Below are 19,656 nucleotides of genomic sequence, written 5' to 3'. Positions count from 1 at the left end.
TTCCCTCGTATTGAAGCCAAGCAACGTTTAGAGGCCAAACAGCTATAAAAAAGAAACCAAATTTGCGAAATTTATTTGACTTTATTATGGTACAGATTCTCTTTCATGTACTGATGATGGGCGCACCAAAATCCAAATGGCAGCAGAAAAATTGATTTTGCAGTGATCAAAAGAATAAAAGCATACAGGAGCACATTCAAGTACCACCAAAATCTAAAGGCCTGTTATGCCACTTATATTCTGAAGTTGAAAAGATCAGCTAAAATGAAATGTGATCTAGAACCTGCTGAAAAGCTTGATGATGGAGAGACCAGTGGCTGTTACAAGACTCCAAAAAGGCGAAAGAAAGTTATTAGTTCCAGTTACATTAAAAAGAAAGTGTGTTATATGTGACAGATTAAGAGAGAGTCACGGTAATAGGAACCAGGTGTTGTATTGCATCTCCGAGTCTGATCACACAGCATTGTTTTTAGATGCTTTGAACTTTTATAAGGATGACGTTAGCACAAGATGTGCTTTTCTGAATACAACTGATGATGTATTTGCTGCAGATGTATACTACCATAGGAACTGCTAGGAAATTACTTGCTGAAGTAACAGACAAATAGATGCATTGTTTGAAAATATACAACGATCAAATGAGGCACTTACAATTGACAATGACTGCCGGCGCGTGTTTGATAGCCTTGATTTCAAAACTAGCAGCGACAGTGTGAGCCACATTCGTGACCTTATCAATGTAAACTTGGGCGCAGATCAGCAAATAGATAACAGACGGACCAAGGTTCTTCTGGTCAAGTATTTTAGTGATAGCATATGTTTCACTTATCCCGTTCACAGACGAAAATCACAAATGGTTTATTCAAACTCCCTCCTACAGTGTAACATGATAGAGACTTTGAGATCTTCTGTGGATTCGACTCCTCAACATCGTGCACTGGAGCTACTGCAGGAATGCAAGAAATATAACTTTGGTCTAGATGCCACTTACTGCACAAGTGAAGATGCTAGGCTTTCAATGGAACATTACAAATTGCATTGCCACAAAGGGTGGCTGCAGTTCATGAAATTTATGTTCCCAAACACCAGCTCCGTCTGCCTGCTTCCCACCTGACTACAACTTGGATCTCTTCAAGTCCAACATTAACAAATTCCTAATGAACCACCCCCTTAAGTAAACACTTCATCAAATCTCCACACTAACGTACTGTACATGCAATAACCCTCCTTATCCCTGAGTGGCTTCCGGGCCTTGATAAGTGGTGATCACCGTGTAAAAAAAAAACAAAAAAAAACAGCACTAACACAGACGAATGGCTCCTGAAGTTTGATACACTCTTTCAGTATATTCATTATTGGTTAAGTTTCGGATGAAGTAAGACCCCATTTCATTGTAGCTTGACACAAACTGTCCATAACCTATCTAGATCAAGACAGCTGATTAACATCATGAATAGGATGAATCGCGCTATTAGCTATCATTCAATAAAGAGAATAAACACCTCCATGGCCCCAAAAAATGGTGAAAGATACCCTACCCAACAGATGTCCTGTATCATCAAAGATATCTGAAGGTCACATTATCCAAGGTGCAATGGACAATTTTGACCACACAGAGAACACAATGTCAGGAAAGGATTCCAGTCATGACACTGTTCTAGTCATATTTCAGAACCAACCACGAGGCAATCATTTTGAGGACAATCACATGACAACCTGCTCAGAACAACCAGAAATGAGAAAGCTGTCAGGTTATTGAGAAGCCTTACCTGATCAAAGGGAGGGGTCATATACCAGAATCATTTTCAACAACACAATAATAATAATGATACACAGGAACACAATATTGATGATGATTTTTTTCTTCAGTGCATGGCCATGAAAAAGTACGTATATAACGAGGAGGGATAATTTTCTAGCTTTATTGCAATGATGAGTACCCTCCATGATAAACCGAAATTTGATGTTACAAAGACATTATTTGTACCCATCCTTCCATATGTTGCAACTGAATTGGACACAATATTTACATCGATGCTTAATTTTCAGGATGTCTTGAAGCAAAAGAATGCCACTTCAGGAGCATCATGGTCTGATGAGGGGGTGTATGCTATCGCAAAAGAAATACAATTGCTGTAACCCAAGCAGTTTGGTAACATATTCCTTGGAATGGAACCATTTCACATGAAGAAGATTGTAATCGTTTGCCTCGCGAAGTATCTTCACTGTATTGGTATTTAACTTTGATTGAGACAAAGGCTTTTGGGAAGATTGTTGTAGAGAATAGTGTTATGACAGGGGGTCACTATTGTAAAAGCAAGGAGGCAATGAGTCTGATATCAGAGGTCATGACAGCCCTAATGTTTGAAAGATGTCAGAGAAAGACAAAGATCACCATGAAATAGAAAAGCACACTAAAACCACGGAAACTTAGATGGAACAGACATTAGATGCTAACCATGCAGAGTCTAGACAGATTTGGATCGAAAGCAAGATATGGAAAGAAACAGAATGCAATGAGAATGAGAATGTGAGGTACTGGAAGTTGTTTCTAGATGATCTGTATCCAATCTTGAGAGATCTTACATATTCTATCCGACAAGGCAATTGGTATATGTTCATTTCCGCCATTCGTAGGTGCATGCCCTTGTTCTTTCGATTTGGTCGAACAAACTAGAGCAGATGGAGTACATTCTTTTATGAAGATTACCTTGACAGAAAGGAAGTTCCCTGGTATTTACAGATGCTTCACACAAGGTGGATGAGTGATGTAGCACACTCTTCGACAAGACATCGCAGTAGGATTTGACATGGCACTTGAAAAGTGTTACAAAAAACCTGCCAAGGTTGCAGGGGGTATCATTGGAATGACAAGACAAAAGGAAGCAGTTGGTTTATGGAATCTCTTAAATCATGAGAAAGATCTTTATGCAGCATAACTGCTTGAATTGTGTAATTTGGACAAAGATGATAGTGAACGCAGTCTACACCACGAGTTCAATCCAACCTCTACGAAAATCAGCTATGAACGTGCTAGGACACTTTTGGATTACATAAAATCTATTAATGATCCATTCAATACTGACACCAGATTACACAACATCTCAACTGAAGCTGATATACCCCAAGACGTGGTTGGTGGATTGCTAGAGTGCCTGGCAACTGGTGAGAAAAGTTATCAAGAGTTTTTTACAATGAGACTTCAGAATAAGGAGAAACATCTACATGATACAATACCTATTAATCGTAAGATTGTTTTCATGCAGCATGCTTCTGCTCCATCCATTGGGTAGAAATCTGTGACAAAAAAGATGCAGCAGAAACGATAAGATACACTGACTATGCAAGAGAAAGAGGATACAGCATGCTGGAGCTTCTGAAGTATAAGTTGACACGCACATCTCATTTCCTGACTACTGAAGGTAAGGATGGAATACGATTAAAAAGAAACAGATAAAGTATCCCTATCAAGAGAATTGGTCAACAACTTCCCCAGGACAAAAGAAATATAAAATGTGATGCTCAAACGACAACAGTTGATTTCATGGCACTCGTACGTAGACGACCAATAAAAAAGATGGGCATTGAAACATTTGGCCAATTGGCTGAGACTTTATCCAAAATTATTCTTGCTACCACAGAGGAGTCAACAAGAATAGATATTATTTTTGATGTTTATCAAAAATCATCGATCAAGCAAATGGAATGTGCAGTGAGAAGTTCTGAACAAATTACCATCACCATTAAGTCTGACAATCAGAAAGTACCTGTCGATCTAGATATGTTCTGGAGTTCAATATTGAACAAAGAGAGGTTCCAAGAATACTTCTTCAAATGGATGCTACAAAATATTGTGTCAAATAAAAAAATATTCTTTGGTGGAGTATCTGGTGGTGAATGTAGAAAACTGTTTGTGGATAAAGAAAGAACGATCAAGAAGAGGCTGATGACAGAATCATGTTCCATATTAATGATTATGTAAAACATGGTTTTCAATCAATCCTAGTTGACTCACCTGACACGGATGTTCTCATAAACCTCATCTACCATTTCAAGAAAACATGGGAACTACAAAAACTATGTAAAGCTTGGCAACAAGAAGAACAAGAAGACTGTGTCTGTTCACCTGTTGGCTGATCAACTGAATAGCAATTTAGTGTCATGTCTACCAGCAATTCACGCATTAAGTGGGTACGACAGTACCAGTAAGGTGGGTTCAAAGCTGGCGGTCTGAAGCTTCTATTGATCTTACTCTATTGGAAGGGTTTGGTGCAGAGGGATTGTCGCCAAAGGTGATAAGTAATGCTGAAAAATTCTTTGTAACTGTATTAAAGAAAACCAACTGTTCAACATTTGATGAGTATCGATGGGAGCAGTACCATAATTCTAGGAAAGAACTTGACTTTAACCAGCTTGTGTGTTGTTCTTCCACACTACAAGAACACATAAAACGAACATATCTACACTGCAGATTGTGGTTAGAAGCCCCAAATCCTGTAATAATTAAACTAGATTCGCTCAAGTTTGGATATGAAACAACAGAACTCGGCATAACTCTTGTGATACTGCCTGTATCATGCAGACCAGATGACCTACCACCACCATGCAAATGCCCAACGTCATGTAGGAGTACAAAGACATGCACTTGCAGAGCAAAGAACTTAAAATGTGTGGTGTTTCGTGGTTGTAGTAAGAGCACAAAGTGTCGAAATCCACAAAATTAAACTAAAAAATTATGGATAATGTACATAAGTAATATAATAAAGATCAGGATGCAATACACTGTGCGATGAACAAAGTTAAAATTAATTTATTGCAAATATCTTGAAAGCCATTGGTTTTAAAACATCATAATATATTATTGACCCCCCTCCCCCCCCCAATGAGTCGATTCCGGACATTTTGAGTGGTCAAATGACCATCTACGCTCAACGGTTTCAGAGATACAGTGCTGGTAGGTGTTCGTACTTTGCTAAAAATGGGCGTGGTCATTTAATCAATTTCACCGTCAGTGACAGATGTGTCACTTAGCAAACATTAATTAGTGACCTTCAATTAGTAGATTTCTGAAGAGTTTTGCTGTATACATCAAAGTGCATGCATAACCAGCATGAGCTACTTTAGTATAAATTGTTAGGTGAAAGTCCCCAAACTATTTTTAAATAGTATTTTCAAGTTTAATTAAAGTTTTACGATACCTGTTTTTATTAAATTGTTAGGTGAAAGTACAGAATAGGTACACAACACCCTCCCATCCCCATGTTAAGAATAGCTTTCTAAATGTCATTATTTCAGCATGGCTCAATAAGTGCATGAGTACCTTTTATTTTCTAGAATAAAATAAAAACTACTACTCGATGAGAATACTACTGTTTTTGTTTTAATAATTATTTTTTATTCAAAAATAAAAAATAAAAATTTCAATTGTTCAAAACATGTTTTTTTCCCAAAGCTTATTGGTACATTTTTTAATTACCATATTTTCCATGAACATGGTCTAAAAATGTTTCAAAATTATCTAATATTTTTTCACTTTTCATGTTATAAGGCTCTCTATACATGGCCTCATCGACATGAGACCATTTCATTTCTCCTACTGATCCTGATATGTATTGTCAGAATTAGCATACCGACGAGTAGGGGGGGAGGGGAAGAAAAGACGGTTTAAGTCTTGCAACGAAATGTCGACGTTGCTTACAAGCAGTCTTTCCTTATAAAAGTAACAAATGGGTAACAATGGTCGAAGTGTAATTTGTTTAGAAGACAGCAACAACTACAACAACAGTAGAGCGGCCACCCCTTTTTTATCTACTCCAACTCTCAGTCAATGAGATTCACGCGTGACTGACATGTCTATTTAACTTGTAAGGAATAGGCACTCATGTTCTTTGATTAACGGACCACCGGCCGTGTTGGTCACAGCTACCAGCACTCCTTTCTTCCCCGCCGACCTACCCTCGGCAAGTCAATCAATTCAAAATTCTCACAGTATTTCAGTCTTCTTTTAATACGAGACCAGTAGGCTTCAATATTGTTGGTGCAAACACCAGTAAGCAGATCCACAAAATTTTATTAATGGTTTACAGTCCCGTGAACATAATTAAACTTGAAAATAATATTTAAAAATAGTGTGGATTCCATTTTGACTTTCACCAATTTTCCTGTTAATAATTATATAAACTCTGGCAAAAAAAAAATAAAAATATCCATAAAAAAATAAAAAAAAAATAAAAACAGATAAAATCATAATAACGAAAATCATGCAAAAATTTAAAGCCAAAAAAAAAAAAAAAAAAAAACTAGGTCACATACACAAAAGTTCTTTCCTTGTAAAAATAATAACTTCTCCCTCAGTCGAACAACGTACAACATTGGAGCCAATGCGTATTTCGCTACATGGGTAGCATTAGCAATCATTCGTGTACATCCGCCCTTTTTCTTTGTATTTTTTAATATATAAAATAACTCCTTAAATTGATTGTTATTAATTTCATGGTGCATGTTTAATTCATGGTTAAAATATTTGTTTTGACTTTTATCTTCAATGAAAGAAATTTTACGAAAAAAAATCAAATCGTTTTCGAAATTCCCTTAATTGCATTTCCACTTTTTCGCTGTACCAATTTTTTTCGCTACACAAAAACTTTCGCGTATATAAACAACAATTCAAAACAACAATTCCACGAGAATCGGAATCGGACTTGGTATCGGAATCGTTAATCAACATTTTCTTGGAATCGGAATCGGAAAAAAATTAGGAATCGTCCCAACACTAGTTATTATTCACAAACCCATTCTTAATATGGGGAAAGGAAGGTGTTTTGTAACTTTTCTGTACTTTCATCTAACAATGTAATAAAGATACTTATGCAGAATAAGGACCGTGCTGAAATAATAACGTCATTATGGTATTTAGAAAGCCATTCTTAAGATGGGAAGGAAAGGTGTTTTCTAACAATTTAAACAAAAGATACTGTAGAATTTGAATTTAACTTGAAAATACTAAAAAGAAAAAAAATAGCACGGCATCGGGCATCTTCTGTGCATAATGTGCACTGACAATAGGATGCAGATGCACATTTAAATGACCAAAAATTCTCAAGGTTCGATTAAATAAAACCAAACAAAAACATACTCGCATTCTTTTTTATTCCTGGGATTTTAAAACAAAAAAATCAAAAAAATTTAAATACAAAAAATTCGCTATTTTTAGCTAAGTACGAACTTCTCGATTGATGGAAGGAAATTTTGGCTGACAATAAAATGTTCACACCCAAAACCACTGCTAAACTAACGCATTTCATTTTTCCTCATTAATTTTATCAAATATATTTTTCTCCGTAAAAAATAAAACTATAATCAATCTTAATTTTAACTGTTTTTTTCTAAATTCTGAGAAATTAATGAAAAAAGACTTGATTTTAGAATGAACTACTTACCAAGCCTGACCTTTTTTCCTTCCTAAAATGAATTTTTAATTATAAATTCAAGAACGAAAGGGAAAAATTATTTATTGGTTTAAAGGATTTTTTTGTTTGTTTTTATCATAAGATTCAAAATGGAACTCTCTGAAAAGAGAAAACAAGAATGTTTCCCGGCGGTGAAGACCGAGAAAAGTTCCTTAAACTTATTTGCCGTTGTCCCTGTTTCAGCACATATCTAATAAACTCATCTTTCTCACATATAATGGAGACGATTAAATTACGATTCAAGTAGATTTTTTTAAAATGTCGCTGTGTCATAAAAACAATGATAATTACAATTCGAGTCGGACTTCTAGTGCTTATTCAGACTGATACTTATGGCGATAGAAAAAAAAATGAAGAAAAACTTTTATTGTGTACCTTTGCCACGGAATAAAGATGGTATATTTAGGTACGGGCAAAAATGGGCAGACAAAGATAAGGGGACCGAGTTTTGAAAATCGATTTATCACAATTTTTTTGTAAGTTTCCGACTACTTTTTGATTGTATTTCAAAGATTAAGGACTAAACTTAATTTCCAAAAGGAAAAAAATATTTGCACACGTAAAAAAAAAAAAAGGCTATGAAAAATGTTTTCACAGCGAGCTAATCAATGCAGCTAAATTTTGAAGTTAAATAAATTCATTATAAAAAATCCGGGTTTGTAGACAAAATACTGTTAAAAACTCGCTCAATATATGTTACCGTAACATAGGCTGACATATATTCGGTGGGTTTTTAACAGTATTTTGTATATTTTTTATTTTTAACTCATTTTCCCAAACTTACCGTGTCAAAGAGAGAGTCGGGCACCATTTTGAATTTTCCAATACATCAGTAAACACTATGTTTTTCAAGCTAAATAAACATGTTACATTAGATAAAAACACTAAAAAAAATTATCCAGTTAGATAGAAAAGTAGCTTATCTTGCCTTTGATAACATTTATTTGTTATATATTTGTTTTTTGACAACTTTTTCGAATCTATGTGTACAGTAATACAAACCCAAAAATCCTTTTAAAGATAAATATTATTTTTCTGGGTCTATTCCAAAGATAATTGATAAAGTAAACTCTTAAGATATTAAATTAAATTGAAAAAAAAAACCCACCTTGTTTGTACAAAACATAAATTAATTAGCCTCAAAACCGAGTGATTGTGCCGTTTGCAAAACACAACAAACTAAAGTTTTGTAAGCATGGAATATATGGAGGCCCAAAATTTAAGCCAATCAAAAGACTGTGAAAATGACATCATGTAATTGAAAGGGAGAAAGGAGTATGATAGTTTTCTTTTTTCCCAGACGTGCATCCGTACATTCCTATTCTGAACGTTTGTATAAATTTTTCCATTTTTTTAATTTAACTAGCATTTCAGCCCGGTGTTGCCCGGGTGTTTGGAGGTGTATGTTGAAAAAAAAAAAAAGAAAAAAGAAAAAAAAGCAGTAAATTTTTTTTACTTTGACCCCTATTATGACCTCTTAACATTTATTGTTTTGGGCTCAAATCAAGTTAAGTTAGATCCATGCCCAAGGATATATAAAATTTCAAGTGTTTAGACCCAAAATTGTCGGAGGAGTTTGGTAGAGTTCTCAAAGGTCAAATCGTTTAACTTTGACCCCTTATATATATGTATAGATTATTTTTCTATGTTCCTGTTTTGAAATTTATTTATTTTTTAATTATTGGCCAATATTATATGAAGATTCTGTTACGCCGAAAGTTTCACATTCTTTCAAGCAAGGAAAATATTAAAATCTTACATATAAATATTATGCGAAACCTGTAATTTAAAAAAAAATGTAGAAATATTTTTTGCTATTATAATTTTTTTGCGTGTGTGAAAATATTAAATAAACAATGCTTCATTCAATAATATCGGTAGTTCGAGAAATTCATTTTTCTTCGAGTTATATCGAATTCATTAATACAGACTTTAGGGCTTTTATCGTAATGTTCCTGTAAAAGTTAAATATTTTTTTAAATATTTAATTTTTAGGATGTTTTATTTTCATAAAAAAAAAGCAAACATAAATTCCTTTAATTTTTTTTTTTTTATTAGTGAAAACCATAACTTTAGCAAAGGTATTTTTTGTTTAAACAAAATAATACATTTCCACTAAGATGTAAATAAAAATAATAAGTTCAATATATTCCGTGATCATTATTTGATAAATACCGAAAATTTCATTAAAATTGGTTAATTTCTTGATTTTTGGTGATTTTTTAAGTAAAGGGAAGGGTCAAAATGTTTATTCATTTTGAGCATTGGCGTTCATTTTGCCCGTACCTATATTCCAAAAATTACAAAAATCAAGTGGGTTTTTTTAAGAAAGTCAAATTTTACGATTTTTACTGAGAACTTGTTGCTGTAACCATTTGTTTCTGGAGATGATAATCTTAATTTTTGTTTTGAACTTATGCTCAGGTACACGCTATCATAAAAAACTTTGACACTTCAAAAGCATGTGGACCTGATCTCATCCCAGCTGTGCTATTAAAAAAGTGCTCAGCCGAAGTAGCTCCAGTTCTCTCCAAACTCTACAACAAATGCCTTAATGAATCATGCTTTCCGGGCTGTTGGAAAACTGCTTCTGTGGTACCAGTTTTCAAGAATTCTGGCAAAAGAACTGACCCATCAAATTATCGCCCCATTAGCCTCCTCCCACTTTTCGCCAAAATATTTGAGACCATAATTAACCATACTCTAGTCCGGCACCTTACAGATGCTAAACTTCTGACTGACAAACAGTATGGATTTAGACAAGCCCATTCCATAGCTGACATCCTCACTGTAATCTCTGAACGTATATACCATTCACTGGACAAAGTGGGGGAGGGCAGAGCGGTAGCTCTAGATATATCTAAGGCTTTTGACAGGGTATGGCACAAGGGTCTCCTCAGGAAAATTAAATCATACGGTATCACTGGTAGAATACTTAACATAATTAAACCCTTCTTAGATTAGAGAAAAATCCAGGTTGTCCTCGACGGTCGTACATCTAAACAGTGTGATATAAATGCGGGAGTGCCCCAGGGGTCTATTCTTGGACCTCTATTGTTCCTAATATTTATTGATGACCTGCCTCTGAGATGGGTATATATGCGGATGACACTACACTCTATAACAGGCATGACAGGAAAACAAATAAACACATATCTAAAGAAATGGCAAAAACACTAGAGGATGACCTCCAATCTGTAGTGGAATGGGGACATAAATGGATGGTCACATTCAATGCTGCCAAGACTAAACTGGTTTCCTTCAATAATTACAAGAAACCTTCTCTACCACCAATAGCAATGGCCAGTGACTCCCTGTCTGAGAGTACATCTTTCAAACTGCTTGACCTAACGTTCACAGGAAACATGAGTTGGAACAATTATATTGAAAACATTGCCAGGGCCGCTGCGAAAAAGGTAGGCTCTCTCTACCGTGCTAGAAAACTACTGACACCTGAAAGTATCCTGTACCTCTATAAGGTCACCATTCGCCCATGTATGGAGTATTGTTGTCACATTTGGGCTGGTGCATCTGCTACTAGTCTCTCGTTCCTAGACAAGGTTCAAAAGAGAGTCGCCAATCTGATAGGCCCTGAACTGGCATCTAAGCTTCAGCCTCTGTCCCATCGACGAAACGTTGCATCCCTCTGCTTGTTCTACAAGTATTTTAATGGTGAATGCTCTGACGAACTGAAGACACTTGTGCCCCCACGACGCAGACACCCTCGACAAACCCGACAGTCAGCTAAATCCCACCCCCACACAGTAGAGATCCCTAGATGTAAAAGATCTTTCTACTCCAGTAGTTTCTTCCCCAGAACCGCTAGACTCTGGAATTCCATTCCAGGTTCCTGCTTCCCTAACTGTACTGACATGCAGAAGTTTAAGTGTAACGTGAACCGACATCTTGCTGCCCAAATCCCAACATAGTGCCCCAGTAGCTGCTGCCCCTGATAGTAGCCCCGTGCACCAAAGTGGCAATGTGCCTTGTTTGGGGTGAAAATGTAATTTAAAAAAAAAATAAATAAATATAAACTGTATATAAATATTGTCTATTTTCAAAAAAAAAAAATTTTGTCTGTTAAAAAAGCAAAACAAACAACAAAAAAACACGTTATGTTAATAATAAATTATTTGTTTTAATTCGTAAGTTTACGTTTTATTTAAAAAAAAAAAAAATGCCCTTGTGAGTTGTTTGCCCTCGTCAAGCCTTGCTTTCATTCGAATATGGAAGCCATTTTTTTCTCCCTTATAGTTAACGATGAAAATTTGATTTCTGTGAATTAAAAAAAAATACTTGATCAAATCACGTGATTTATAAAAAAAACATTTCATCGTTGCTACATGACTGGTATCTAGAGCATATCGATTTTTCTCTATTTTCTTTACTTTTAATTGCTGCCATAATAAATGCCAATTTGAATATACATCAGACTTTTTGAATATTGGAGTCAAATTTTTGGTAGCGAAGTGAACATGCTGAATTTCAGAAATCGTGCAAATGGTGTGGGAGTGTTGGCATTTTTTTTTTTCTTTTAAGTTTACAAGCTATTTCGGCTAGAGGAAAAGTAAAGTAGGACAAAAAATTGCTTTCTTCATTTTATTCTTTTACTTGAAATAATAGTACAAGGAATATTTCAGATAATTCAGGCTGACAGGCTGAGATTAGAAAATTTAAATAATTTGTTCATGTATTTACTTTTCATAGTCATTTTTTTGTTAAACGAACAATACTATAAAGACAAAAACATTTACTATGAAAACATTTATTATTTAAAAATAAAACAAAAAACACTATAAAAGCAAGAAGCATTTATTATTAAAACAAAAAGCATTTATTTTTAAAAAATAAAACAAAAACACTATAAAAACAAAAAACATTTATTATTAAAGAATAAAACAAAAAATACTATAAAGACAAAAACATTTACTGTGAAAACATTTATTATTTAAAAATAAAACAAAAAACACTATAAAAGCAAGAAGCATTTATTATTAAAACAAAAAGCATTTATTTTTAAAAATAAAACAAAAACACTATAAAAACAAAAAACATTTACTATAAAAACAAAAAACATTTATTATTAAAGAATAAAACAAAAAATACTATAAAACAAAAACATTTACTATGAAAACAAAAAAAAAAACATTTGCGATTTAAAAAACCAAACAAACATATTTTTCTTTTAATTTGTTTTTCTTTTTATGTTTGAATCATATTGTTTTTAATATTCTCTTATTTCTGAAAAAAGAAAAACCCAAACTTTTAATGAAAAAAAAAAAGAACAACATGGCAGTCTATTTAATTAAAATCTGTTGCTCCTTGTTCTTAACATAAGAATCCTAGATTGCTCAAATGACATGCCTAAATATCACGAATAGAGAATCAGCAGGAGCCAGTTGTCGTACTTTAAGAAATAGAAAACCCCCAAAATCGATAAATTACTCCCCTTCCCCATCAGATAAATAAGATTCTACTTTTTTAGCCCAATGCATGTAAACACCTTGCAAAATATTTCAACAAAAGACAAAACAATTATTTTAGAAATTAGAGAGTGGGATCAGTTTTGCAAATAAACTTAATGTAAAATGATCACCCATTTCTTAACCAGTGTTTAATCAGATAGTATTTTAGAGCATATCACTAGAATGAAGGAGATAAATGTTTTTTGTTTTTTTCTATTGTGAAGGAGAAGGATCATGCTGAAAAGAAAATGAGTAAAAATGGCACCGGTAAAAAATGGCACAAGTGGACCAATAGGAAAAATAGCACATTGGGAAAAAGTAGATAAAAATTTTCATTTATTTTATTGAATTATTTGGACGATTATCCTCATCTTCAAGTTGTTGTTTTCATAACATTTCAGCCAATTATTCCTCTGGCCTTCGTCACGTTAACCACAACGGGATAAAAATGTCAAATCCTCCAACTACATCCACAACAATTACTACCTTCAATAGTTGTTGTTATCTCACGATGGTTTGGCCAACTAATCTTCTGACCGGCTTTGGGTGGAATTGAAGCCACTACCTCCAGACAATGCTCACCTGAAATCATAGATATTCCGCATCTCTATCCACTGTGCCACGTCAAGGTTTGCCTGTTTCCGTTCACCTGTTTCCGTTTGCCTGTTTGCCAGTCAAGGTTTGCCTGTTTCCGTTTGCCAGTTTCCCACCTGACTACAACCTGGATGTCTTCAAGTCCAACATAAACAAATTCCTGATGAACCGCCCCTTAAGTAAGACACTTTATCAAATCTCTAATACTAACGATTACTACGATACTATCCCATTAATTACTGCAGCATCTTTATGGCAATCTACCTGCCATATCTAATACCATCAGAGAAAGACGCCTATGATTTGCTGGTCATTGTCTGAGGAGCAATCATGAATTGGTAAGTGATGTATTGCTATGGACTCCACAACACGAACGCGCAAGCAAAGGACGACCTGGATCTATGTACATCCAGCAAATAGCACACGACGCTAACTGTGAACCTGAAGATCTGAGGCAACTGATGAAAGACAGAAAACTCTGGAGAGGAAGAGTCACATTGGTCTGGGCAAGGAGCCTGTAGTGGTCTAGGGTATAGAAGGAAATGCGTGTTCATCATCATGTCGGGGTCACCAAATTGTAGTGGACTGGTGGATATATTATACATCCACCAGTCGTACAAAATAGGTGAAATGATTTGAATTGAGAAAGGAAAAATGAACTGCTTTAAGGAGGGAACGAACAACGCGTTTACTTGATTTAAACAAACTAGGATCTATTTCGTGAAGAAACAAGTAAAAGAAAAGGGTAAAACACGTGTTCATGTCCGCATTCGTCTCTCGCTGTTTACTGATGAGAAGGAGAAAGTCTGTTGTAGTATAAAGAGAAAGAAAGAAAGTCAATCCAGTTTGGTGTGCATCTCTTGCTGTTAGCTGGTGAGGAGGAAAGTCTGTTGTAGTATAGAGAGAGAGAATGAGAAAAAGTCAATCGAGGCCATGGAGAGAGAAAGCATTTAAAGTGTACATACTGTCTGTTAGCTCGTGCCCCATACATAGTCGCAGAGGACGTGACGCGCGCAAGCGCCTCGAAAGGAGGTGAATGGTCCGACAACCGCTCAGCTCGAGAGCTAAGTCGAAAAAGGGCTGGAAACAGCTTGTCTCTTGCTTTTATAATTGTTTCCGGTGGTCTTTTGCGCATGTGTGGATTTCCTTTGAAAGGGAAGTGATGTTGTCCGTGTCTGCACGTTAGCGTGTGTGTGTATACACGTGAATGTTTGTGTGCGCATATGTATGTAACAAGTAATATAGCTTGAAATGTGAACGCATGTTTTTGTGTGAGACTAGAAAAGGCTCGTGCAAGCCCGTCATGATGATGATGATGATTAAGATTACTGATTTTTATGAACAGAGTGTCACATGTCACTTGAAATGAATGTGAATATTTTCTGAGAGAAAAGCAGTCATTAAACATGTTTTTGTTTTTTTTTCTTTTTTTTATTCAATTTTCACCCCAAACAAGGCACAGTGCCACTTTGAAGCAGGGGGCTACTATTAGGGACTTAATTAGCGTATTATGAAGGGAGATGAGTAGAAAGATGTTTGTTAACATTACACTTGAACTTCTGCATATCATTGCAGTTGGGAAAGCAGAATCCCGGAAGGGAGTTCCAAAGACCCACAGTTCTGGGGAAGAAACTATTGGAGTAAAAGGCTTTCTTGCACCTAGGGATCTCTACTGTAAAGGAATGAGACTTAGTAGCTTGTCGGGTTTGTCGGGGGTAGTTACGTCGGGGAGGTACAAGTGTTTGCAGTTCGTCAGAGCATTCACCATTAAAGTATTTGTAGAACAGGCAGAGGGATGCAACATCTCGTCGATGAGACAGAGGCTGAAGCCTAGATGACAGTTCAGGACCTATCAGGTTGGCGACTCTCTTTTGAACCCTGTCCAGGAGCGAGAGACAAGCAGCAGATGCACCAACCCAGATGTGACAACAGTACTCCATACATGGGCGAATGGTTGCCTTATAGGATATAGGGTATAGGATACTGTCAGGCGTAAGTAGTTTTCTAGCGCGGTAGAGGGAGCCAACCTTCCTTGCAGCAGCCTTGGCAATGCTCTCAATGTATCTATTCCAGTTCATATTCCCTGTAAACGTTAGGCCGAGGAGTTTAAAAGAAGTACTTTCAGGCAATGTGTTCTTGGCCATTGCTATTGGTGGTAGAGAAGGTTTCTTGTAGTTATTGAAGGAAACAAGCTTAGTTTTAGCAGCATTGAATGTGACCAACCATTTTTGTCCCCATTCCACGACGGATTGGAGGTCATCCTCTAGAGTTTCTGCCATTTCCTTGGATATGTGTTCATTTGTTTTCCCCTCATATCTGTTATAGAGAGTGGTGTCATCGGCAAATATACCCATCTCTGAAACAATTTTATCAGGGAGGTCATTTATGAATATCAGGAATAATAGAGGTCCAAGGATAGACCCCTGAGGTACTCCTGTATTTATGTCATATTGTTTGGATGTACGACCATCGAGGACAACTTTGATTTTTCTATTACTTAAGAAGGATTTAATTACATTATGAATTCTTCCAGTGATTCCATATGATCTAATTTTCCTTAGAAGACCATCGTGCCATACCCTGTCAAAAGCCTTAGATATATCAAGGGCCACCGCTCTACTCTCCCCTGTTTTATCCAATGAATGGTATATACGTTCAGAAACTACAGTTAAAATATCTGCTGTTGAACGGGCATGCCTGAATCCATATTGTTTGTCAGTCAGAAGTTTAGCAGCTGTTAGGTGCTGGACTAGGGCTTGATTAACTAAGGACTCAAATATTTTGGCGAAAAGCGGGAGGAGGCTAATGGGGTGATAATTTAGTGGGTCAGTACTTTCACCAGAATTCTTGAAGACTGATACCACAGAGGCGGTTTTCCAGCAGTCGGGAAAACAAGATTCGTTAAGGCATTTATTGTTAAGTTTGGACAGAACTGGAGCAACCTCGGCAGAGCATTTTTTTAATAGCACAGCCGGGATGAGATCTGGTCCACATGCTTTTGAGGTGTCTAGTTTTTTTATAATAGCATGTACCTGAGAAGGGGTGATTTTCAAATCGTCTAGTGTGGCGTCTGTTCGCAGAGGAAAATCAGGGAGTGAGTGGTGTACCGAGTTCAGTGTGGAGTTTGAGGCAAACCAACTGGCAAGCAGATTAGCCTTGTCAGTTGCCGTGCAAGCAACCTCATGATTGTTTGATAGTGGGGGAATAGTTGACTGTCCATTATTTACTACACTGTTGTAGATTTTCCAAAAATCCCGGGTTCCTAATTTTTGTGCTTCGATGCGTTTTCTGGTGGTTTCAGAGTAATCTGTCTTAGCTGTCTCTATCACTCTCTTACAATTATTTCTAGCTTCTATAAACTTCTGTTTATTTGAGCTGGACTTATGTCGGTTGAATCTGCGGAACGCATGCTGCCTTTGACAAATGCACAAGCAGAAGTAAACCATTGGGGAGAGTGGGGCTTGCTATAGAATTTCCGTGCGGGAACATGTGCTTTAAGAGCAGTTTTGAACCATTCAGTGGTCTCATTTGCACACTGTTCCGCTGGAAGAGTAAAGATATTTTGCCATGGGGCATCTCTGATGAGTTCCCTGATGGCTTCCCAATCAGCCTTTTGTAATACCTCGTTGTTTTGAGTAGTGGGTCTTCAGTTTTAGGGCGAGAATTTAGGCTAATTTCTACCATTATCACAGCGTGATCTAAAGCAAATATTCTTTATATTTCCAGGCATATTGTAAGCGAAAGGTGTGTGCGTCTGTCTTCATCACATCATAAAACAGTAGTTTGAAATAATATTGTTAAAAGAAGAATTAATTCTCGTTCAATGTGGTAATTTTCCATGATGAGAATTAATGTACATATGCATGGTGCGCAAATTGAAGTTGAGATTTTAATGCCTCCCAGTGGCCGAGTTTCATAGATATTTAGTCTTGGGGAAGACAAGAAAGGAACTGGAATAAAAACTTGAATGAACTGATTTGATTTTCATGGCAAATCCTTATATAAAGATGTTCTCAAATGTTTCAGCTTGTTTGCTGTATCACTACATGCAGAGACATAACATAGTTCTTTTGTTCTATGTGTGCGGGTGGTCAAGTCGCAATGTTTTGTGCTAATACGTTCTGATACACGTGGCCGTTGAAAATGGTGATTGCTATGAAAATGTTTCTGCCAAAAACTTGTTCCGGCCGTATATGGCGGTCGCTATATGTTGTCACATTTGGCCAGAAACTGCTTGGCACGCCCTATCCAGGCTTGATAGAGTTCAAAACTGGCATCAAAACTTAGTAGATGGTGCCTTTTTTCTTCTCTGCAACCTCTTTCCCACAGAGGCCCCGAGTGGCTTCTGGGCCTTGATAAGTGGTGATCTCAATGTAAAAAAAGAAAAAAAAAAGAACTATGGTCCATCAGGCCAAACTTTCACAAAAAAAAAACACTCAACTAGTTTCAACCACTTCATATACGACTTCCCCCACTTTCTTTCTGTGCCTAAATCTAAATGCAGATTCCACAAACAAAGCTTCTTTCCTAGAACTGCCCGCCTGTGGAACATTGTTCCACTGTCCTGCTTTCCAATTGAATATAACATGGTAGCCTTCAAATCCAATGTAAACAAATTATTGTTGAGCTGTCCCCATAAATAATCAAATTCTGCCCAATCTACACCATTAACGATTACTACCACCTTACATTCATTAGTTCTCATTCTCGAGTGGCCTTCGGGCCTTGATAAATGGTGACTTCTAAGTAAAAATAAATAAATAAATAAAATATTATTTTTTTTTTTTTTATTACATTTTCACCCCAAACAAGGCACATTGCCACTTTGGTGTAGGGGGCTACTATCAGGGGAAACAACTACTGGGGTACTATGTAGGGATTTGGGCAGCAAGATGTTGGTTCACGTTACACTTGAACTTCTGCATGTCAGTACAGTTGGTGAAGCAGTGACCTGGAATGGAATTCCAAAGTCTAGCAGTTCTGGGGAAGAAGCTACTGGAGTAGAAAGATCTTTTACATCTAAGGATCTCTACAGTGCGGGGGTGGGATTTTGCAGCTTGTCGGGTCTGTCGAGGGTGTTCACGTCGTGGGGGCACAAGTGCTTGCAGTTCATCAGAGCATTCACCATTAAAATACTTGTAGAACAGGCAGAGGGATGCAACGTTTCGTCGATGGGACAGAGGCTGAAGCTTAGATGCCAGTTTAGGGCCTATCAGATTTGCGACTCTCTTTTGAACCCTGTCAAGGAGCGAGAGACTAGTAGCAGATGCACCAGCCCAAATATGACAGCAATACTCCATACATGGGCGAATGGTTGCTTTATAGAGGTACAGGATACTTTCGGGTATTAGTAGTTTTCTAGCACGGTAGAGAGAGCCCACCTTCCTTGCAGCGGCCCTGGCAATGCCCTCGATGTAATTGTTCCAACTCATGTTTCCTGTGAACGTTAGGCCAAGGAGCTTGAAAGACGTACTCTCAGATAAAGAGTCATTGGCCATTGCTATAGGTGGTAGAGAAGGTTTCTTGTAATTATTGAATGAAATCAATTGAACTTGACCATCCATTTTTGTCCCCATCCCACTACTGATTGGAGGTCATCCTCTAGTGTTTCTGCCATTACTTTAGATATATGTTCATTTGTTTTCCTGTCGTGCCTGCTATAGAGTGTGGTGTCATCAGCATATATACCCATCTCAGAGGCAATTTTGTTGGGGAGGTCATTTATGAATATCAGGAACAGTAGAGGTCCAAGGATAGATCCCTGGGGCACTCCCGCATTTATATCATATTGTTTAGATGTACGACCGTCGAGGACAACCTGGATTTTTCTCTTATCTAAGAAGGATTTAATTATGTTAAGTATTCTACCAGTGATACCGTATGATCTAATCTTCCTGAGGAGACCCTCATGCCATACCCTGTCAAAAGCCTTAGATATATCTAGAGCTACCGCTTTGCCCTCTCCCGCTTTGTCCAGTGAATGGTATATGCATTCAGAGATTACAGTGAAGATGTCTGCTGTGGAACGGGCTTGTCTAAATCCATATTGTTGGTCGGTCAGAAGTTTAGCATCTGTAAGGTGCTGGACTAGAGCATGGTTAATTAAGGTCTCAAATATTTTGGCAAAA

The 19,656-nt window shown here is 36.7% G+C and overlaps 1 protein-coding gene across 2 annotated transcripts in view; it reads right to left on the bottom strand.

The window, feature by feature from the left end:
- The window catches only part of LOC145241959 (uncharacterized), a 29,294-nt gene that overhangs the window by 5,813 nt on the left and 3,825 nt on the right, over positions 1–19,656 (bottom strand). Inside the window, exon 1 of one of the 2 annotated variants that reach the window (XM_080104827.1) lies at positions 7,440–7,581. The exons of the other annotated variant lie outside the window; for it this stretch is intronic. The gene's annotated coding sequence lies outside the window, so the exon portion shown is untranslated. Of the gene's footprint in view, positions 1–7,439; positions 7,582–19,656 lie in introns of those variants that run through there. 2 annotated transcript variants of the gene reach the window in all.

Source organism: Euprymna scolopes, chromosome 21, assembly GCF_053919585.1.
Source record: "Euprymna scolopes isolate OS-2025 chromosome 21, ASM5391958v1, whole genome shotgun sequence".
Lineage (NCBI taxonomy): Eukaryota > Metazoa > Mollusca > Cephalopoda > Sepiida > Sepiolidae > Euprymna > Euprymna scolopes.
The sequence above is the reverse complement of the archived record's forward strand: the minus strand, read 5'-3'. Positions and strand labels throughout refer to the sequence as shown.